General features: G+C 36.1%; 1 pseudogene; it reads right to left on the bottom strand.

The window, feature by feature from the left end:
- Positions 1 to 7,356: 7,356 nt before the first annotated feature.
- On the bottom strand, positions 7,357 to 10,640 carry LOC128126686 (UTP--glucose-1-phosphate uridylyltransferase 2-like; annotated as a pseudogene).
- Positions 10,641 to 24,941: the final 14,301 nt, after the last annotated feature.

Here is a 24,941-nt window from a genome sequence, read left to right as displayed (position 1 = left end):
CTAAGATCTAATTTAAACTCATAAGAACAATACAATTCCTCTTAACCAAATTTCCTGTAATTAGCCTAACCATATAAAAAAATACAAAACATGAATCTTTGACAATTATCTTATAAATTGGATAAGCATGATCATTACCACATAAAAAACATGTTTATAAGTTCAAAAACAGCTTAAGGTAAGGTTTTGAGCATTCTAACACTCCTAAGGTGTAAATGCAACCCTAAATACCTTGGATCTATGTTTTCTCTATTATACATGCAAAATTAAACTTTACAAGGTATTACTCTAACTAGCATACAAAACTTGATACTTGGGTAGTAAAACAAGGTAGATAACATACCTTTTCTTGTAGCTTGTTGGAAACCTTGAACCTTTAGCCTTTAAGAGCTTAGAACCAATAGGATGAATGCCTCAAATGGAATCACAACACATCTAGAACAAAGGATAACTTGATAAGAGATTCCTTGAATACACAAATCTGCTGGCCCTCTAGTATTCCACTTAAGTGCCAATTTTGGTAGCTTTGGGGTCTCTTATATAGGGTGGCAAACTTGGGTTACACCGTGTAAAGCCTAATGACTTTCCATATCCCTCATGCACCATGGGTTAAAACCTCCATGGAGTATCTATGGGTTACCACACGGGTTTATCCCAACATGAAGAACTATGTATCATAAGCCCACTTTATAAGAATGAATGATTTACCAAATCAACCCCTTATATTTAATTAGTCTCTTTTTGATCACAAAATTAATTCTAAATTAATTCTTGATCAATACTAATTAAACATTATGATTTCATATTAATATATTAGAACTTGTAATATATTAATAAACCATAAATAGCTTCTTCTCGAAAGTCCATCCTGTCAAATTGTCCTGATGATATGCAACCCAAATGGACCATGCTACTCTCGGGTCAAGTACATACCAATAATAGTTATGGACATAGACACTAATCCAACATATGATTTATCCAATTTTAATTATCTCTTTTTAAGAAAGTAAAAAGATAATTACCAAATTTTGAAACACCCTAATACCTATCAATTTTTTGAAATTTTCTTGGGGAGGAAGGTTAGGGTTTCAAAACCCTAACCCTATTTTCGAAACGTAGGGGAAAGGTTAGGGTTTCAAAACCCTAACCCTATTTCGAAATTTAAGCCTTTTAAGGTTTAATTTCCATAAACCCTAATTTAATCAAGTTAAACAATTATTGCAAATTCAATTGAAAACAAAACAAACGCTTTGAGATCGCTGATGAGCTTTAGGCATAACAAAAACAAACTTAAACTCTTAAGTGTGCATGCAGCCTAAAACAAGATCTATGTTTTCACTATTGAACCTATAACTATGAACATAAAAATAAGAACCCTAGAAACCCTAGGTAATTTTTGAAAAACACATAAAAGGGTTTAGGATTGCATACCTTATTGTTATTATAGCAAATAACAATTATCCTTTAATTTGTAGAAGCTTTGGAAGCAAGCACCACAAATGGCATGCCTCTAATGGATCACACCCAAGCTAGCAAGAAGGTGATTAAGGAGAGAGGAGAGCAAAATTTCAGCCAACCCTTGGGAAAGAAGTGATGGCTGAAAATCAAAGGCATAGGGTCCTTTATATAGTGCAACAAGGAAGACTAGGATAACCCTAATTTGAATATAATAATAATATTTCAAATTGGCAATTATCCAGCTCTATATTTATCCACATGGGATAATCTAAAAACACTACATTATCCTCTAGAAACCATCCACCCTGTTGGTGCAAGGTTCTAGAGCCTTTTGTTCCACCATTGAACAATTACACTTTAGACCCTGCACTTTTAATTAATTGCATTATTCCCAAAACTATTTCCAATTAAGTTCTTATCAGTTATTAATTAAAAAGTACTATTTCTAATCAATATATTATTCTCACAATATCTTATGAAATTATCAAATAATAAATCAACCACTCACTCGAAAAATAATCATGTCCAATTGCTAGGTTTGAGGGCAACCCAAAAGGATTGGGCCACTATCAATTCAAGTTTATATCAATTATAATTATGGGCGTAGACACCTACTCCAACAGGAGGTTGAAGATGGGCAACCCTAGCCTCCCCACTTCCCTTTAAACACCCGAAAACTAGGCTTTTCACGTCAGAGGGTCACCACAACGTAGTTTAATTTTATAAATTACACTTTTAATTTAATAAAAAATAAACCAAATGATGATGGATTTATTATCTTTCTTTTAATTATACATTTAATTAACTTAATAAAACCAAAAGGGTGAAATTTGAACTTTTCAAAACTAGGGTTTTAGAATTTAACATTTTTAAAATTAAACTTTTAATCAAAATTTAAATTCTAAAACTTGAGGGAAAGTTTTGAAACTTTTCAAAACATAAGCAAGACATTCTAGATCAAATAATAATAATTAACCATTTAATTAGTAATTATCTAAATCTGACCTAATTCAATTTCGTGCAAGATAATCTATCAAATAATTCAAATAAATCAAGTTTATCACATAAGGCATTGATTATCTAATTAATTTGACAATTATCTTCTATTTTGGTAAGGATATCTTTTAAATTAAACAATTAATTTAACCTAATCCCTTAAATCCCCAAAAATTCGAAATTATGGGATGGGATAATTCAAAATCTTTAATTACCAAATTTAATCACTTAAAAGAAAATTACAAGATATGGCATTTATCTAAATCCCTGAAAAAATAGGATCTTATCTTGGGGAAGGAGGAAAATTTCAAAATTCAAGGGTTGGATAACCCTAGAATTCGATTACTTGGAGGCTAAGGAAAGGGTTTGGGAAACCCTAACCAATTTCGAAATCTTGGAGGCTAAGGAAAGGGTTTGGGAAACCCTAACCAAATTTCGTAAATCAGGGTTCAAGAACCCTAATTTCGAAAATTCATGCCTCCTAGGTTTTATTGGCCATAAACCCTAATTTTTCAAGTTCATACATTTGTATAATGCTAATTGAAAACAAAAACCAATGGCTCTGATACCACTGATGGGTTTTATACAAACAGTCTTGTGTGTGCATGCAACCCTAGAGTTGGATCTATGTTATCACTATTAGTTATACAAAATTATGAACACATAAAGAAACCTAGCATGCTTCTAGTAATTTTGAAAATCACAAAGAAGGATGAAATACATACCTCTTGTTGTTATATTGTAATAACAACTTAAATATTGAATCTTCTTGTCTTTGAAAGCAAGTACCATAAGTGTAGTACCTCTAATGGTTCACAAACACCAAGAGCAAATGGAGAGGTAAGAAAGAAAGAGGAGAGGTATGAAATTCAGCTCTAGGAACCCTAGATCAAGTCATGGACGAATTTCATATGCCAAGGGGTGTTTATATAGGTGTAGGGATTAGGGTTTCAGTCCTTATCCTTATCTGGTAGCTTGCCCACCAAGCAGCCCAGAGGATAACCCTAGAAACCTTATCATGGACGAATTGTAAGGCCTTATCCCATTGAATTCTTCCACCCTATCCTATAGGGCATCCATTGCCCTACTTTGCAACTATCACATAATTACAGTTCAGCCCCCCTAGTTTAGTTAACTTCTTTTAATCACAAAATTAATTCGTAATTAATTCTTTACCAATGTTAACTAAATAAATATGATTTCTACTTTAATATATTATTCATATAATATATTAATAAACCATAATAACCTCTTTCTCTATTATTTCTCCAGTCAAGTTGCTTTGGTGAAAGCAACCCAAAAGGACCATGCACAATCGAGTCAAGTACTTACCAAATATGGTTTACAGGCTTAGACACTAATCCAACAGCAAGATGGTTGACTTAGTGCTTGTGCTATGGAAACATGTGAATGGGCCGGACCTCACCTAGAAAATAGAGAGTGGCATGATGAGTCACTATCCACATCTGTTTGCTGATGCATGATTCCGATACGAAATCATCCCAAGGAGGAGAGAATTGTAATGCATGTGTTTCTAGGCTAAGCATTATTATAACGATGTAATAGTTAAGGTCAACAATTGTAACCTATTTTGAAGTAATGAAGAGGATTATTTGAGTATTATGTGAATTATGTGATTTTATGTGCATTATACTTATTATTAACGATGTAATAAAATAACAATAAAAAATAAGCGTCAAAAGTAAAATAATAGATAGATCCAATATCTTTTAAGAAATTTGAAGTAGTCGTAACAAGGATTTCGGGATATAAGGAACGCTGAAATCCGACTTATAACGAAGAAGTTATGACATGTCGAAGTTTTGCGACAAAATCGGCACGACGCTGTGTATCGTAAAAAGTGGGTTTGCGATAAAATACTTTTTAGCCTTAGTGATCTAAACAAAAGTTGTAGTATACATTAAACCGAGAGTTTGCATAAGAAGAACGTCCAAATCTGACTTCGTATGAGGAAGTTATGATTTTTCTAAGATTTAGCATAGAAGTGTATAGCCCGTAATTCAAATTTTAGATCGACCTATTTTTAGTCAACACAACCTAAACGATAATCAAAGATCTCAATGATAGTAGCTCAACAATACAAAGACAGACGAAAACGAACATCAGATGACAAAGTTATTAATTTTTAATGGACTTTAATTTTCTAAGTCTGTCAAAATATAACTTTAAAAATAAACTCAAAACTATCCAACAAAGTCTAAACAAAAGTTGTAGATCCCATTGATACCTACGCGTGGATATAAAGAACGTCCAAAATGGAGCTCGTATGCAAGACTTATGGATTGTAGAAGATAATTAGGTTTTGGAGTAATCTGTGTGCGACACATGGCACAATCCTGATTGTTACTTCTTCCCCACACCTTGCCACCAGATGGAGACACTTGGCACCTCAACACAGCGTGTTGGGTCTCATAACACAATATGTTGGGCCATTTCTAACATATAAATAGTGGTGCAAATCATCCCATTTCTTCACACCTTTCCACTTCTCTTCTCCCAAACACTCCCAAAGCCTCAAGGATTTCCTCTAGCCCTTCTTAGGAGTTAGTAGCGAGTCCCGGAGTGCCAGAAGACCCTGGGAAAAAGATCGTTTGGCTCAAAAGTTCTACCCTCGCAGAGTCCGGCTCCTAGCTAAACCCCCTTATAAGTAAGTTATGCTTACCCTACTTTAAGTATAGCTTATGTTTAAGTTCATTATCGTTATTATGAACTTGTAAACAATATATGTGCTAAGTATTATAAAATACAAAGTGTTATTATAATATCTTTTAACTGCTCTTGGTACGGCGAATTTAGTCTGAAGGGCCACATAGGGTTGTTGGATTTCAGAAGAGCTTAAATGCCAAAATACTCCTGCCCTCTGGTGTTTCATGTCTGGACCCTATCTGTACATAGTAGTTGAAAAGTATTGTTTAACACTTATAAAACAATATAACTTGTAAATAGTCGCAATAAATATTAGACTAAAATCTAGCGGTAAAGATACTAGGTTTCATCAAAGGAAAATAGAATTGTTAGAAGCGAAGTGTTATCCGAGTTTGGAATCATCAATTTAACAAGTGAGTGCATATATAGTTATTTTCAACTTACACATATATATGAAGTATTTAATATAACTATGTGCAATTTGTGCATATTATCTATGTAATTGATATCTATCCTATATGAACAAAATATACATGTTTTATTTGAATTAAATTGTATATGTATTTTATAACTATCATTATGTTGGGAAAGATGGATAGATGATATAGATGATGAGTGATGAGATAAAATGATGAGAGGCCTCGATGTTTAAGTTGATTTAGTTATCTAACGGAGTATAGATGACGACCAAGGACTATTCTAGACAGACCAGTGGAACGCTAGCAGGCTTGCAACCTGTAGGTGTTTGTGAATGATGTGTTCACCGGTGTACTCCTTCCCCCTCATGTTTTCCTTACTGACATGTGTTTCTGAGCAATCCCATAATCATTATAGTCATCCCGATGATGATCCTTAGGCTAGGTTGAAACAACTCGATATTTTAGGTCAATGTAACGACTAGAAGTCAACTATTGTAATATCTTTGTGAATTAATAAAATAGCGGCAAAAATTAAATGTTCAAAAAGCTCAGTTTGAGTATACTAAGTGGTAGATACCGTATCAAGGTTTCAAATATATATATATATATATATATATATATATATATATATATATATATATATATATATATATATATATATATATATAAAGAGCAATAAAATCTGAGTTATAACAAAGAAGTTATGACCAATCGAAGATCCGTATACTACTAGAAAAACAGCCTTTTACGACGCTCATTGCGCGTCGTAAAAGGCTCAGACGACGCGCAAATGCGCGTCAAGGAAGGCCCTGTCATAAAGAGAGGCGACGCTCATTTATGACACGCAATTACGACGCGCATTTACGACACACAATGCGTATCAAGGAAGGCCCTGTCATAAAGGAAGACGACACACATTCGCGTGTCGTAACCTTACGACACGCGTGTTGATGACACTCAATGCGTATCAAGAAAGCCCCTGTCAAGAAAGGCCATGTCATAAATGAAGATGACACATAGTTTTGCGTATCGTAAATTGAAGTTTTTAAAAAAAATTATATATTTGTTAATTTTTAAATTAAATTTGCATTTAATTTCTCATAATAGAAATAAAATACCATATACAAAAAACACAATCCATTGCATAATATAAAATAAAATTTCATACTCAAAAAATAAAATAAATTGCACAAATTATAATGTCATACAAAGAATCATTCAAATGTTAAACAAAAATAATACATTGCTAACATGGGTTATACATTCCTATAAAACTAACAAATAATCATACAACTCTGTTTCTAATTAGAATATGTAAACGGTTTTCCAATGTATCTAAATTCATGTATTCCTCCTAAAACATATAATAATTTGTATATTTTAGTCGGATATGTTTCCGGTTATCAACTAGATGGATTCTTTCAAAATTCAATGCAAAGAAAAATAGATTTTACTTTTGTGGTTGCAGTCTTGAACAGGCCTTCTTCTAGGCATCTAACAATGTCCATCGCCTTCTTTGGAGCTATCTCTTGTGTTTTTTCTCGCTGCATTAAGAATTTGTAGCTGGAGAAGAAGATTTAAAAACATTAAGAGTAGAAAAAGATCAAATTAGACAAACACACAAAAAGATCAGATCTACCAAGCAGGCAGCCAGGCATGATGGATAATAAATCAACACAAGGAGGGGAGAGGGGTGTAACTATAATCACTTGGTATTGAATAAAAACACATATTACACAAAATATTATTATTACCAAAAGGGAAAACAAAAACCCAAGTAATGTAAACCAACCTCTCCCACCAAAACCTAACATTTTTAGATATCACCAGCATCATGGACTTCCTGCAACCACCATATCCCACAATCAAATCATAATTCATAAATATTTTTTTAATCATACAAACAAACAAAATAGTTGTAATTTAGAAACGACCTTGTTTTGAATTACGACTTTATCAGGGATTTCCAACTTGTCTTCGGACTTTGCTGTAGTGACCACTTTACCCTTGAGAACAACTGACGATCCAAACCACACGTCACCAGAAACCTTCAAGCTATCCAACTCGATAATACTGGGGATGGACTTGAAACGCTTCAAGAAATCTCCAACCTGATAAAACATTTTTTTACGTTTATTTAAGTTATAACATATTCCTACTTTGATTTCATTTATGGAATTTATTTTTAATTAATATAATGATAAATGAAAGTAAAGTAACAAAACCTTCTTAAACTCAGGACCCAGTTCAATTGAAGGGTTTGCTTGATCTATCCTAGTTGGCTTACGGACCACATACCCATGTTTTTCCGTGTAAAGATCATATTATAATAATTAATTAATTAATTAATTAAAAAATATTCATATATATATATATATATATATATATATATATATATATATATATAATCAAACCTGAACAAGGAGTAGATCTGAACTTGCTTTCACTGGAAGGAATCAAGATCGGGGAACGTTGATTCCAATCGCTTTATTGAAAAACTAATTGAAATTAAATTAAAATTAGTAAAACATTTAATATTTGTATATAAAAAAAGGGAAATTAAAGAAGAATATGGAGATGATGATGATACCATGATTGCAGCACCAACTGCTGTTTCTAGCTGAAGAACTTTAATTCCTTCAACTTCCTGTAAACCGAATAATACTCATTATTTAAATATCAATGTAATTTCCTTTATTTGTTTGATTACATATCTTTCTATTTCAACATATTCTACTTTCATTTTACTAATCAAAGTTATTGAAATACAAATAATACATACTTGTAAATTCTTTAACCTTTAATAAAATTAGTTTTTTGGGACAAATTTTCCACCATAGACAAAAGCAATTGAGGGAGAATAACTGAAGTTGTAAAAAATCAACACAAATGGGCAATGGCAAATCCGATAGAAAGATTTTCCACCATAGCCTCCTTTGCATTTAATGTCTTACACAAAAAGAGAAGAAAAGTTTGCAAATTTTAATGGTTTATTTTTTAATTCGGCAAAGGAAGTCGACCATAACACAATAGATTCATATCATAAAGACGACACATAACAAGAGATTCCAACATTGAGTTTCAAGAAACAAACCAATGATAACTACAACAGTACTTTACGGGCTAACACGTAAAGGCAATGCACTTTGCATCAAAATTCCAACAACACCAGTACAGATACAGCTAAAGTGATAACTAAAACAATTTAAATTGAATAAAAAAATAGCAACATTGAGTTTCAAGAAACAAACCAATGACGTATGTACATGTGTGTGTGTATTTTAGTCCCTTCCACTCTGTTTGAAGTAAGCTTTATCTGCATTTGCAAGTCGATCTTGGAACAATGCCCACTCACTTCTACATCTATCTCTTACCCCCTTCCATGGAGCTTCACCATTCTCAGACTTACCCTGAATCAACAACATTCTACTTTCATTTTCATTTCATATTTTTTTTGCTGTGACAGCCAAGTTTAGAATCAGAATTATGTCACCCAAGGCAGTATCTTTTCGGCATGTATTCTTTATAATACTTGCATCATCGTATCTATTCATTTGCAAAACAACAACTTGTCAGATACCTTTCTTATAGCATTCTACTTCCATTTCTTCATATTATTTATTATTTACAAAAAATAAATAAATAAATAAACATAATAACAGTAGACAATTAGACATCACCTGCACTGAGAAGCTGCAATTGCAGATCGACCAGAAGGGGTTGATAAATATTTCTCAAGTTCATTCCACGTAGCTTTGGAGTGATCTTTATAATTATTATCTACAGGGTTCACACACCTCCATAGTTTCTCATTTTTACCAACAAAAAAAGGTAACTTCCCTAGATTCTGTTTCACTACCAGCTGATCACAGTGATAGCATTGTTCCAAGATCGACTTGGAGTGATCTTTATAATTATCTGTGAGTAGCTCTCAAATGCAGGAAGCTTTATGATGTTCCTTCATTTTAAAATTATGTTCTATCTTTTGTATTTAACACTAATGAGAATATTTGAATGGAATCAAACATAAATCTATTTTGCAAGCTGAATCAGCATCAGAGATTCCATCAAAGAAACCAAGAAAATAGAACCAGCTATTTTTTTCTTATGTTCTATAAACATCATCATCATCAACAACAATTGAGCCACCATTTATTCACATTTTTGCAAATCAACTAAAGTTCTTGCAAACTTTGGAATGTGTTAGTTAATTGGTGGTCTTTTTGTTTTTAGAGGTAAATTATTTTTTAATTTTCTTGGTCTTTTGTTACTAGTTACTAGTTTTTCAAGTATTAGTTTTTAATTTTCATGGTCGAAGTGCAAAATCCAAACCCCATCCGTGCACCAAATCATTCTATAACGACATTATAAAACCAATATTACCATTATCATTAATGTCTTGTTAAAATATACGCTGACTATATATTTTTTATATATCTTTACTTGAATCAAATGCCACACACACCTCCAATGCATGAAGAATACAGTTTATAAATGGTAAACTTGCCTTGTATTCTCATTAAATGTAAATAGATCCCATATATCCTCAGTAGAGAGATTTGTCCCCTGAATTCATGAGGTGTGATATTTATTATTATTCATCAAGAAGCATTTGCATATGTTCAAAAAGAAGTAACAAATACTGAAATACCTGAATGTTACTTAGCTAGTGTTTGTTGAATAAATTTTACCCTTTGCTTAACTAAATTGATAATAGAAAAAGCAAAAATAGTAGAAATATTTGTAATTTTTCTATTACCTTTTCTTCAATAGTTCCAGTGCTCAAAAAACCAATAGATGTATACTCTCTTCTTCTGCCCGTCTCTCCAGACTCTTGGAGCTGCCTACATGGAAAGGAAAAGTATAAAAAGACGACTTTGTCCCTAGAAAAAAAAAGAGTTAAGAATCTAAGTACCTTTGATGGATTTTATTCCATTTCCTAAAAATTATTCATTTTTAATTATTGAATTCCATTCCATTTAAAGTCAATTGTGACTTTTATGAATTCTATTCCTTTTCTTGCCAAACCAAAGACATGACAAAATACAATTTCTTCAGATTCCAATTGCCCTGGAGTTCAACTCCAATCACAGATTCCATTCCTTCCAAATAAATACATTGGTATTTTTTTCAGCTTCAAAGGTTGATTCATATGATGCTGGAAAACCTTTCTTCTTTAATGGAATCTTTGATTTCCATCAATCAAAAAATGAAGCCACAAGAGAAGTCAGCAGTATTATTTTCCACTCCCAATCTGCATTATGAATATCTCGAGCAATCTCTTCAAGGAACAGCTAACCAACACACATATAAACAATAAAATTTCAAACATTTGTATCAAGTATATAAACTCTTCATTGGATACTACCTTTTTGCGTCCATATGGGTTCATTGCCTTGAGTTCAAAGTCCTCAACAAATGGAATTTTCTTCAGCTGTCCATACACAGTTGTTGATGAAGAGAATACCAACTGCTAACATTTAGAATTAGGTGAATATATCTTGAATCCAAGATCAATGTGAAAGACAAGACAGGGACATACCTTCTTACAATTGTATTTGGCCATGAATTTGTACAGAGTGATGGACGAGATCAAATTAATATCAAAGTAACGGAAACGTATAGGGGAGAGGTAGAATGTACAGGGGAGAAGTAGAATGTCGGAAATGGAAGAAGACGTTGAAGGAGGCTTACACACGGAAAAGGCGAGGAGAGAAGGAGGCGATTGAGGAGTAGAAAAATCCTCAATCGTCGGCTTTGTGAGCGAGAGGACATGACCTAATTTTTTGAGGTGTGGTTCAAAGCACTCATTCTTTTGTCGATTTGGTGAGGACATGAATGGAGATGGAAGGAGACGGCAAGGGATGGCGGCAGATGGAAACAGCGAGGAGCGAATGAGGAAATTGAGGAGTCGCATTATCCTCAATCAACGGCGTTGTGAGTGAGATGAAAGAGGGAAACAAAGGTGGAGGAGAAACGAGTGGGGTTTTCTAATTTTTTTGGGGATTTCCTTTTTCCCTCTATTAAGGAGTACAGGTTAAGCATTGGTGAACGACATTGAGGTAGCAGGTATTACCGAGATTCTTGAACCCTTATGGAGGATCGTTCTTTCGTTTCTTCAACAACAAACTCGTTTTCCAAGTCAATTGCAATTGGAAACCAGCCATTAAGAACGAGGACCTATCGCTCCTGATTCACTCGCCGCATTGAATGACAATCCCCACCGCCTGTACATCGTCATCATTCGAGGTTTGAAGATTCGGTGTGGGTTGGAGGTAGTGGAGGTGGGTATCAGGCGGGGTTTTAGGGTTTCGTTTGATGGAAGAGGATTTTAAGAACTTCAAAACTATGAGAATATCGATCTTCTACACGCCAAATACCAATTCAGAAAAATCGCATATCGAAGTCAAAAATATGATTTCAGGAACTTCACAACTAAAAATCGCATATTAGGAACCCACAAAACGCTTTTAGGGTTTCTTTTGATCCAAGAGGATTTCACAACATACAAAGAAGAAGGAGGAGAGTATCAGGCGGGGTTTTCAATTTTTTGGTATTTCATTCCCCCCTTTGCAATTAAAAAATTGAAGAACGCGTGTTAATGAAAAAAATTATAAAGCGACAATTCTACACAACGCACTTTTTTATTGTAGGTGCCCTCCATGTTTTTGATTTCTTTTTGTTGGACACTAATTGTAGGGCACACATAAATGCGTGTCTTCTATGCTTCATATTTTGGAAAACTAACATCAATTTTTAGGGCACGTACACATGTGTGTCCTCTATCAGCGCGTGTCATTGATTGCGCGTCGTAAAAGGCTGTTTTTCTAGTGTAACAATGCCGGTAAAGCGCTGTGAAGCCTAAAACGCAAAATCTCAATAAAATACTTTTTGGCCTTAGGTATCTAAACGAAATTTGTAGATTATACTAAACCGTGATCGTACATTAATAGAACTGTGACAACCCGAAATCTATTCCGTCATTTTTAACCTTTTCCGTTAATAAGCCTCGCTTATTTAACTGTCCGTTAACCCTTTGGAAGAGGTTAATTAATTTAAGACTTTTATAATGACTTGGTAAGGGTTGAAACAAATTAGAAACACCCACAAAATACCCTTAAAATGTGTGGTTGCAACCAACTCAAAATTTGACCGTTTAATCGGGTGCGATCAAAAAGCCCCGTTTAACAGCAGTATCGGGTAGATTCCCACTGAGCCTCACATCCCGAAATCTATTCCGTCATTTTTAACCTTTTCCGTTAATAAGCCTCGCTTATTTAACTGTCCGTTAACCTTTTGGAAGAGGTTAATTAATTTAAGACTTTTATAATGACTTGGTAAGGGTTGAAACAAATTAGAAACACCCACAAAATACCCTTAAAAATGTGTGGTTGCAACCAAGTCAAAATTTGACCATTTAATCGGGTGTGACCAAAACGCCCCGTTTAAAAGCAGTATCGGGTAGATTCCCACTGAGCTCCAACTCCAACCCCTATATAAGGGTGAGTGGAGTCCATTAGAGACTTTTTACACTCTCCCGACTCTCTCTCTCTACAACTTAAATTCGAGCCAAAAATCGTCTGTTTCGAGCCCCAAACGAGTAGGTAAACTATCCTAAATCGTTGTATAACTTATCTAGCCTGCAAATTCGAGTTTAAAACATAAAATAGGGGCGAAATCATGTGTTTATGGCCCAAGAACACTCTTGGACCGTGAACACCATTTAATGGGGTTTTTAAGCCCCAAAACCCCTCCAAATTGTCCCTAAGGCTTAGATATGACTTATAGGCTTATGGAATCAGACTTAGAACACCTTGAAACGAGTTTTTGAAGAGTAAACATGATTTTACCGCCCAAGAACATGCTTGGGCCGTAAACTCCTCTTCATGGGGAGTAAACTCATATTTGAGTGTTTAAAAGCCACTTAAACACACCAATGGCCTTAGAATAAATTCAAGAATCAACCACCAACAAGTTAGGGACCTTAAACTCTATTAAAACAAATCCATAAGGATTTCACGGCCGTAAACCTCTCATGAAAGGGTACCTGGGCCGTAAACTCCTACAAAGGGGTTAATTGGTGCCCTAAACTCCCCATTTGACTTGGAAAAATGCTTAGGAATTTACCCTCTACCATTTAAGCCCTTAAAACACCAAAAGGTATGTACACAGGAGCTTACTGCCGTAAACTCCCTAGTTTAGGGCCGTAAACTCCCATTTGGTCCCTTTAAAAGCCTTAAATCCATTCATACCTTTTATATTTGGACCTAGGAAAATTCCACAATTGATACGAGACATGTTAGCATCCTAGAACACTCTCACCATGAGTTTACGGCCGTAAACTCATGGGGAGTTGTCACAGGACCGTAAACACCCTATAGTGAGTTTACTCTTGGAGAGTAAACTCCATTCCAAAGTCATTCATGCCCTTAAATGTTACCCGGGACACCCCAAACACTTAACCAAAGTGTTTTCCTCTCCTTAGAGTGCGTATACTTGTTTAATTAGTATTAAATATACTAATTATATGTGAACATATGTTATCATATGTTAAATAGGTCTCTAAGTGTGTCCAAGTCCTTACTTGACACCGAGCACCCAACTGGCGCCTTCGTCGGATCAACTTACACCAGGTGAGTTCATACCCCTGAATGAACCTTTTAAATTTTTTTTACATGTTTTATAGGGGGGATACAAGTTAAACATGTCAGTTATCATATCACTCACATGTGATTGATAACCCGCATGCACAAGGATTTACCACACTGTAAACTGTTTTACCAAGTAGATACTATAAATGGTTTTCTAAAAGGTTTTCACTTGTTAAAAAACTCTTACTTATAGTGTTTTATCAAAGTTCATTTTAAACTGGTTTATGAAAAGTTTCCAAAGGATTTCTAAAGGTTTTCAAACTTATTTTACAACAAAATACACTGTCGTGATTTTCTCAAGGTTAAAGGTTCTCTTCCATGTTTTAATACTCCTTCTTAGTTAAAGTTCCTACTTGATAACACTTTCAATTTGTGATGCGTCTATACCTGTTATTACCTATATTTCGCTTATACTTGTGACAGCTTATGCCTGTTAGACGCTCTTACTTCACTTGTTGTCACTTCCACTTCGTGATACACTTAGACCAGTTAACGCTTATACTTCATGATCCAGTTATTCCACACTGTACGTTTATACTTCACGATTCGGTTATTCCACACGATTCGGTTATACATCACGATTTGGTTATACTTCACGATATGATTCCACTTGTTATACACACTCAAGCGTAGTTAGATGTATGTCTGTGCTTGTTTAGATGCATATAAATAATGATTGAAGGACTTAGGAAGGCTTGTCCGCCCTATTTCCTTTTCTTCGTTGAGATGTGGTCTGGTGGGATCGGATGTCCATCCGAAGGTCGTTTGATTCATTAGTTGTATATTATGTACACAAGCATAGACATATAGGTTTACATTAGTCAGTTCAATTAAGAGTCTCTACCACCAGTTCGGCACTTACATTGGAAACCCTCTACCCACTATTTGGGATGCATCTTCGGGACACGGCCTTCTCCTTCGTCTAGTTGGTAGCCAGAGTCTCCTGTAGGGAGAGCGGACATTGTGTGTATAGATCTATACGGGATTGACACCCCCGCACCCTGACTGCTAGCTACAGTCCACGGCCTACCAAGCCAAGGGGTGACAAATGTCATATTCTCTAGACGCTTGCAGGGCGTCAGGTACTCTAGTGTCGGTTAGTATGGTTACGAGTATCCCTGGTTACCTTATAATTCATGGCCTTAAGGTAATGATTTTTCACCAACAATTTACACTGTATGCTGGAACCCACTCTCGGACTCACACTGTTTTAGACCTTGCTAGACGTATCATTCATTTGATACTGTCTGGGGTCTGTATTCACTGTTTTAGACCTTGCTAGACGTAGCTTTCAGTTAATATTGTCTGGGGTCTGTGTTCACTGTTTTAGACCTTACTAGCTGTACCTTTCATTTGGTACCATCTAGGGTCTGTGTCTCTTTTTGTTAGACTGAGCCAGGCATGTCGTTCATTCGATACCCTCCTGGAGTCTATGATTCCTTTTGCCTTAGTCAGCAGTCCTCACTGCTGAGACATATGTTATTTTCCCTGATTCCTAGTGCTTTCTTCAATAATCAAATTCTGTATTTTGTTAATGATAGCGATTAAGGGAAAAACTACTTTTTATCACATAACTCCGTCCAGTCTTGGTAGAAGACTGCTTTGATTAAAGAAAATATAGGATTTTTTGGAAAAGACACTAATGTAATAGATACACTGAAACTACCACTTTTATTAAAGTTATTTGGATAAAATGCCACTAAATACTTATGAACTCACCAATATTTGTAAAAATGTTGATACTCGCTTTTCAAATAACTTTTATTCTCAGGTTAGCATTAGACAGGTACATCCCCGGAGCTGTTGATGAAGATAGCTTAGTACCATGATGTACTTACTTATATTTACTTGTATTACTTTGATGTATTGTAATGTAAACTATGTAAAACTATTACTATTAATGCAATGGTTGTTGTACTTTGATTACTATAATGCATGTGTTGTGATACTTGACATGACGTCATCCACCCCAGAACGTTTCCGCCGTTCTGGTTTTGGGGTGTGACAAGAACGTCCAAATTTGACTTCGTATGAGAAAGTTATGATTTTTCTAGGTTTTGGACATAGTAGTAGACAGCTAAAAACTCGAAATAGAGATCGAGAGATTTTTTGCCGAAACAACCTAAATGATAAACAAAGTCCTCAACAATAGTAGCACAATGGTGAAAAGTCTGACGAGAACGGTCGGATGAAGAAGTTATGGATTTTTAACGGACTTTTCGTGTCCCGGCCTGTTAAAACTATTTAAATAAAAAATAAAGTCAAAACTTGCCAACGGAGTCTAAATGAAAGTAGTTGAGTCCAGTTGTACCTACGCGTGGATATAAAGAACGCGAAAAACGGAGCTCGTACGCAAAAGTTATGCAATTTAGAAGTTGGAAAAATCATATTACGCCCCGCGTACTAGAGGATAGGAGCCTCGTCCCATCGGCCAACAGGCTCTCCCATCGGAAAAAAGCCTTCACATCCAAAGTCCGTAAGCAGTCACGTCCGCTACGCCCTGCGTAACCCCGTACGCTAAGCATACAGAGGTGGTTCAGCCTCCTATAAAAGGGGTGCGAGGGCTTTGGGTAAATTCGCTCATTTCTTCCCTTTCTCGTGCCGAAGCTCTGCGTTTAAACCCTCGGAGCCATCCTGAAGTCCCGATTTTCATATCGAAGTTTGGAAGGAAGCTTTACCCTCCCGAGATTCCCGAGAATCCTGAGAAATCAGCTTTCACCAGTCGAAGTTCTGCTCGATTTTTGTCTCACGTTCTTCAAACTACCAAGTGAGTTCCTACCCCCATTTCTATGCTTTTAAATACTTTTTAAATGCTTTTAACACCTTACGGGGGAGAATACAAGTAAACACACGGTTAATCTTGTGTGAAAACATCTATCTTTCTTTATACATTTCAGATTGTTTTAATAACTATCATATGGATCTGTTAACATGCATAACATCTTACCTTACTTTACCCTCTCGGAATTAAACATGATTATAAATACTATAAGCTTATTTATACGTCTGCATCATATTAAGGGTAACTATTTTTCAGTATACCACTTTTATACATACAAGAACATCCACTTTTATTATGCCTTTGTTAACATTGTGAAAAAGGATAATCATTTCAGAAATAACATTATTCATTTTAATACAGGACTTAATTGAGAATTTGTGTGACATTCATCTTCAATATACCTTTTAATGTACCGCTAGAAGTCCTGTTTATAACCAGAATCTCCCGTCCGGAGAACGTGACAAGTGTGTATAGATCTATACGGGACTAATGATCCCGCGCCCTGACTGCTACTACAGTCCCCGGGGTGACAAGTGTCATCTCATTTCGAGGCCTGAAGAACGTCGCTACAGGAAAATTATGATAGTACGGTTATAAAAACTCACTGGATTGACAATTATTATGGTATTACGTTTTCACGAGAAAAGTAACATATACAGTTCTTTTCACATTCAAACATGATCTTTTTATAGTTTTGTTGTACAATAAGACTATACATCATCTTTTGAGCATGTCATAGTTGCTTACAGGTTATGGTCTTGGACATTTGAGACTGTATTTCACTTTTAGGAAAATATAGGATTTTCCCGGTTCAAATACATACAATTTGTACAACAATCATTAATACTTATTTCATACACTCGTAAGAAAATATCGGATTTTCTGGAAAACGTACAAGAACTTTCGAATGGCATACATTTTCTCAAAACACTACTTATGAACCCACCAACTTTATTGTTGACACTTTTTCTTTGAAATAACTTGTATTCTCAGGAAAACGCTAAATCAGGTAGCAACTACTTTTGAAGGCTAACGTGTTAGCGTTAGTAACATATTTTGGATCACCATATTATATTAGATTTCTTTTGCAAACTTGTAACACATACAATCATGTAAACTTTTCAAATATATTTATATTATGGTGGTGTGTGTACTTTCTTTACTATTCAATTGTTATGATACTTGACATGACGTCCTCCGCCCCCGAACGTTTCCGCCGTTCTGGTTTGGGGGTGTGATAGGTTGGTATCAGAGCAATGTTTATAGTGAACTAAGTATATCAAAACCTATTTTTGATATACAACTATAAACACAACTGGGCAAAAACACTTTGAGTGAGAGTTCTACTTTTAAAATGAAATTTTTATAAAGTATGCATGCTTACATTATATAACAGGGTCAGTATCATAATGAAAACAATATAGAAGTATTATAGATGAGTTGTGAAATACAAGTATGCCTTGGGATATGTAATCGGGACTGGGATAGATATAGCCTTATCAACTATATTTGTCCAAGAGCCGACCAACATATGCCGGGGGATAGCTATAGTGGACAACGAGTCTAAAACTTACCAAACCTACAAACTTTAGAATCAAACCTAACATCTAAAATACTATAGGAGTATTTTATGCTTACAAAAGTTTAACTTACATGTTTATATTTACATGTTTTAATTTTTAGACAATTCTCATATCTATATTCTCGCGTGGACACAATGGCTGGGTTCCATCTACTAGGGGACCCCTACTACCCAAACCAAGGCAACGGAGGGTTGGTAGAGGATGACCCAGAAAAGGATGAGGAACCCATGGAAGAGGAGGAATAGGAAGGCTCGGATGGGACAGACTCAGAGCCAGAGGTAATCAACCCACCAGCCGTCCGACCTCCTGCAGTTAGAATGGGTTTTCAGGGACCAATTCTCGTCTGGGGAAGCCACATTCACCACTGGAGTCAGCAACAAGGAGTGCGTCCTCCCTACGGCATGTGTCGGGACTTTTATAACGTCAGCAATGGAAGTTCAGCTGACCGAGCATTCCCAGTCATTGTGGGCAAACTAGCTAACCAGTCCTACCAATCCTGAGTACAAGCAAACCGGATTCGCGAAATCAACGTGGAGCTACAAGGTAACGTTGCCGAAATCCGCCGCCTGGACAGGTTACAAGAAAATGCCCAACTCCACACTGACACACTCCAAGTCAAACTAAACACAACCCTCTTTGAGATAAGGGAAATGAGGGATCAGCAAGCCACCTTTGACAAGCATCTTATGGGGGCAAAGCAATCAGACACAGAGTCAAGCTCCAAGCGCAAACCGCATCGCAAGTAGTACTTGCCCAACTCCCAAAATTTTGTTATAGAATAGGATCTCGGCTAAAAGTCTTACTTTTCTCTAACTCCTGTAATCGGAGACCTTTAGAAAGGTCAAAATTTTCCTCACTCCAAAATGTAACCCAATATATGTTTAATATAATGAAGTATTTCTTTTGTGTGTTAATTTCCTTGCATATCACTCGAATTCATAAGTTTATTTATAAACTCTTATTAAGAATCAAACTTAAAAACCTTGTTTAGGTCGAACCTAATTCACGAAATGTTAAAAATAGCTAACCCATCAACACACAACTTTCAAACATTTGAGACTCATTGTCTTTCATTATTTCTTTGACAGAACAATGCCTCCTCGTAGGTCAGCACGCCGAAACACAACACCAACACCGCCACCACCACCTCCAACTTACGATCCCGCTATGGTACAGGCTGCCATCACCGCAGCAGTAGCAGCTGCGCTAACCCAAATAAACACTAATGGAGCTGGGGGGAGCAGGAGTAGTACCAATCATCAGAACCATGGCGCTGTTCATGGTCATATTAGGGAATGCACCTAAAAATAATTCTCGAACGTGAAGCCGAAAATGTTCAACAGCACTGGGGGAGTCATTGCACTTATGCAATGGTTTGAAAAGACCGATACAGTCTTTGAAATTTGTTCATGCCAAGAAATAAGCAAGGTCAAGTTTGCTGCTTGTACCTTCACAAACCGAGCCCTCGCATGGTAGAAGGGCCATGTGAAATCTGCATCCCTTCCAGTCGCCAACGCCATGAGATGGGAGGACTTGAAGGTCCTACTGTTAGAAGAATACTACCCGAGGAGCGAGATTCATAAACTGGAGCAAGAACTATGGAGCTTGAAAATGGTTGGTTCTGACCTAGCCCCCTATACGGCCAGGTTCAATGATTTGTCAGCCCTATGCTTAGGAATGGTCAACCCAGAGCCGAAGAAAGTGGAAAGATACATCTGGGGGTTGTCACCCCAGATTCAAGGGCATGTTTTGGCTTCCAACCTAGTCACATTCAACAGCGTGAAGCGCCTGGCACAACGACTAACTGATCACGGGATTAAACAGGGTACTATCGCAATTACTGCTGACCCACCGAAGGAGGTAGAGGATTGAAGGAAACCTTGGAACAAGAGAAAGGGGCAAACCCCTTAAGAAAACCCCAAGAGGCAACAGTTAGTGACAGCTCACGTTGTTACTGTCCCTACCACCCCCGCACCAACAAAGTCATACGTCGGCAATCTGCCGAAGTGCAATAGGTGTAACTTCCATCACCATGGACCTTGTCGTGAGATGCATTACACCAAGTGCAACCGGAAGGGACACACTGTCCACTTCTACTAGGAACCAACCCAACCAGCAGCGCCAGCCGCAATTGTGGGAGTAGGTCGTACCTGTTACGAGTGTGGAGCAACGGGACACTTCTGAAGGGACTGCCCGAAAGCAAACAATGGGAATGCTGGCGGAAGTGGCCGAGTATTCGCAATAGGTCAGGAGGAAGCCGTTGCAGACCCCACTGTTGTTACGGGTATGTTTCTCCTCGATAAATCGTATGCATGTATGTTATTTGATAGTGGAGCGGAGAGGAGTTTTGTGACTCATAGGTTTAAAAACCTACTCAAGCAAATCCCTCAATCATTAAGTGAAACGTTTATAGTAGAAATGGCTAACGGGAAAATAGAAAGCGCTAAGGAAATATACTTAAACTGTACCCTCTCATTAAACAATCAATCCTTTCCAACCAACCTCATGCCAGTCTCAATAAAACGTTTCGACGTCATCATAGGCATGGATTGGCTAAGTCCTCATCGTGCGGACATTTTATGTTGTGACAACCCAAAATTTATTCCGTCATTATAACCCGTTTCCGTTAATAGAAAATTCTATTTTATAAAAGTTCCGTTAATTTGGGGTCGACAAATAAATAAATGTTTCATTTTATTTTCATTTTATGTTATTATCGTCTTAATAAAATAAAGAAAAAAAACACGTAAATTATCTTTCCATTTAATTGGAAAAAGTTAATTTTTAATTACGCCATTTAACCGAGTAAAAACTTTAAACCTCGTTAAACATAAGTATGGGGTAGTTGTAAACCGGGTACAACACTCAAGCCCTATATAAGGGTGAGTGGACACTCCTTTGGACCTTTTTACCACACTAGATACTCTCTCTCTCTCTCTACTCTCTCTCCTCAAGTTCGATTTCATCTCAAAAACCGCAAGTTTTCAGCTACAAATCGTAAGTTATCTCATCCTAACTTGTTCTACAACCCATTGTATGTTGATATAGCACAAAAATCATTCAAGAAAGCCAAAGAAAAGGAGTTTACGGCCTAAGAACCTCCTTAGGCCGTAAACCCCTAAAAACTTGCCAAACATGCCCTAAATCTCTCCTTTAGGCTTAGAATCTAGTTTTGGGTTAAACCTTGAAGTGTTTGAGCCATGAATCCTCAAGTTTGAAGACTTGAAAGAGGGTTTACGGTCCAAGCATATGCTTAGACCGTAAACTCCCTCTAAACATGCAAATCAAGCCCAAAACCTTTCCAAACCACATTTTAAGCTTAGATATAACTTAGGGACTTACTATTTCGGACTTGGAACACCTAAATCTTGTCATTTGAAAGGTAAACAAGAGTTTACGGCCCAAGCATATCCTTAGACCGTAAACTCCCTTAAAACATGCCAAATGAACCTTTAACCCCATAAAAAGCCTTATACCCTCACTAGAACTTGTTAGGAATGAGCCAAGGACCTCAAAATAAAAGAATGGAGGGTGCCCAAGAGTTCACGGCCTAAGCCATGGGGCTTATGACCGTAAACTCCCAAGGAGTGTTCCTAGGACCGTAAAATCCATGGGAGTACTCTTTTGGGACCTTAAACACCCCTATAACCTTGTGTATTGCCTTAGAATCACTTTTATAACCACAAGAGGCTTGAAATCACTCAACTACACTCCTCCCATGAGTTTACGGCCGTAAACTCATGGGGGTGGTGGTCTCCCAGCCGTAAACCCACCAAAGGTGGGTTTTTGAGGAGTAAACTCCATAGTGAGGCCTAAAACTCCTGCCTAACAACCCATTAGCCTTCTAGCACTCAACCATAAAGCTTTTATTCATATTAGGATGTCTATATGTGTTGAATTAGAGTTTAAATCACTAATTGCTTGTAAACAAATGTATTCATATGTTAGTAGGGTCATAAAGGGTGTACAAGTCTTTACTTGATACCAAACACTCATCCGACACTTCTACTCGATCTACTCATTTCAGGTGAGTTCATACCCCTTAATGAACCTTTTTAAAATGTTTTTACGTGTTTTAGGGGGAGGATACAAGTATAATGCTACAAGTTTTATTATCAAATCATATGTGATCCACAATTTATCATCAAAAAGGGACTTTTCTATACTTTTAGCTACTTACCAATAAATTTGTTTTAATTAATTATCAAATGCATTTTTAAGATTAAATTGTTGTTAAACTATTTTCAAAGCTGTATTTAAACTACTTTTCTTTTAAATTATATCTACACTAATATATTTATATAAGTAAGACTTGAAGGACATAGGACCGATAGCTCGCCTTATTTCGTGTTCTTGTTTGATGTGGTCTTAGGGTATCTGTTGTCCGTCCGACTGTCATTGATTTCTTAGTTATATATCATATATATTTGTGTTAGATATGAAAGTCTTCATCTTATACAATACCTTTGTTATTCAAAGGCACGAAATCATACACTCTAGTTAACTATAATACGTATAGTTAAGACTACTGCTCGTTACCTCTACTACTAGTATACTCACTATAACTGCTATTATTACAAGTTAATACACGTATAAGAGAACACTGTATGAACTATACTAAAAGTCTACTATAGTATAACACAAGAGAATACACTAATCCAGAGTATAACACACTATCCCTCTATAAGGCACTCTATCGCGCTTACACCATGTGACCAGGGCTTCCCGGAAGGAAAGCAACACTACATGTATAGATCTATACAGGACGGACGCTATTACATCCCGACTGTTAACTACAGTCCAAGCCGATTAGGCCCAGGGGTGGCACTACATCACTACACTATGTATGACCGAGAAGGTCATCGGGCTCTCTATTATCATATAGTTGGTTACATGAAGGGTTACACCTATATCCAAATTAATACATTAAGACTTAAAGTCTAAGCTAATATCCCGAAGTAAATAAATATCTATTACTAACTGAAGTTGCACCACTACTACTGTTAGCAGGCATAGTATTTCTTCAGCTATGTTACTCAAATTAGATTTATTACTGTATTTTTATAACTGAAGGTTTCAATGATAATACTTTTACACACTCAAAGGATTTAACTTACAAGTGTACATTTCTGGAAAATATAGGATTTTCTAGGGATTCCTACTACTCACAAACATAAGTTTCAGTCTTTTTTATATATATATTACATGTTCGTAAAACTCTTTTACACAAACAACGACACTAAATTCTTATGAACTCACCAGTGTTATGCTGATACTCGTTTTCAAAATAATTTGAATCCTCAGGTCCAAGATAGACAGGTACTGGTGCAGCTTTTGGAGAAGATGGAGCACATACAAGACCCATCTTTTATTTCGTTATACTTTTGGTGTCTATTAAACTTTACAGAACACGTTTGTAATTAAACTTATTATATAAATGCAATCGTTGTTGTAGCTTGTTTTTACTATTATGCAATTGTTATGATACTGTACATGACGTCCTCCACCCCAAAATGTTTTCCGCCGTTCACGGTTTTGGGGTGTGACAGATTGGTATCATAGCATTGTTTATAGTGAATCAAGTATATCAACCTATAAAAGATATATGAACTATAAACACTTCGGGACTAAAACACTCTGACCAAGAATATATACTTCTAAATACTAAAATATTTAATTAAGTATATATATATATATATATATATATATATATATATATATATATATATATATATGTTCACCACTACAAAAGGGTCGGTATCATACTAGAACAGAACAAAAGTATTAAGATTGTTGAACAGCAAAATTAAGCTTAGAGACATATAGTCACATTTGGGGGGGATGTGGCCTGATCAACTACATTTTTCCAGGTGTGACTAGCATGTGCCTAGGAGTGATTGTGGTGTTGCAACAAGTCTAAAAACTTACCAACACTACCACAAGAATGTTAGAACAAGAATACTATAGGAGTATTCTGCATTCTACTAACTACTTATGTGATAACTAAAGTGTCATTACTGGTAGGACAATAGTTGCTAAGTGGATACACCACGGTTACATGTGACTAGGGCGCTATAGACTCAGAATATGTGGCCTTTGTTTCATTTCCTGTTCTTGTTTGATTGGGCATCTGAAGTTAGGGTTGCTTATTCGAAGGACTATCTTGCTTCGGTTACACGTAATTGGTATGGACTACGCAAGTATTGGGTCGACTAATAACGATCCATCTTATAAGTATCCTAGATGAGTACGTCTATTAACCTTTCTTTCCCCATTCTCACGTAGATAGCATGGCTGGCTTCCACTATCCCGGCGATCTGTATTATCCAAACCAAGGCCATGGAGGATGGCTCGATAAGGAGCCAGAAGATGATCACCCAATCCA

This window comes from Lactuca sativa, chromosome 6 (assembly GCF_002870075.4).
Source record: "Lactuca sativa cultivar Salinas chromosome 6, Lsat_Salinas_v11, whole genome shotgun sequence".
Lineage (NCBI taxonomy): Eukaryota > Viridiplantae > Streptophyta > Magnoliopsida > Asterales > Asteraceae > Lactuca > Lactuca sativa.
The sequence above is the reverse complement of the archived record's forward strand: the minus strand, read 5'-3'. Positions and strand labels throughout refer to the sequence as shown.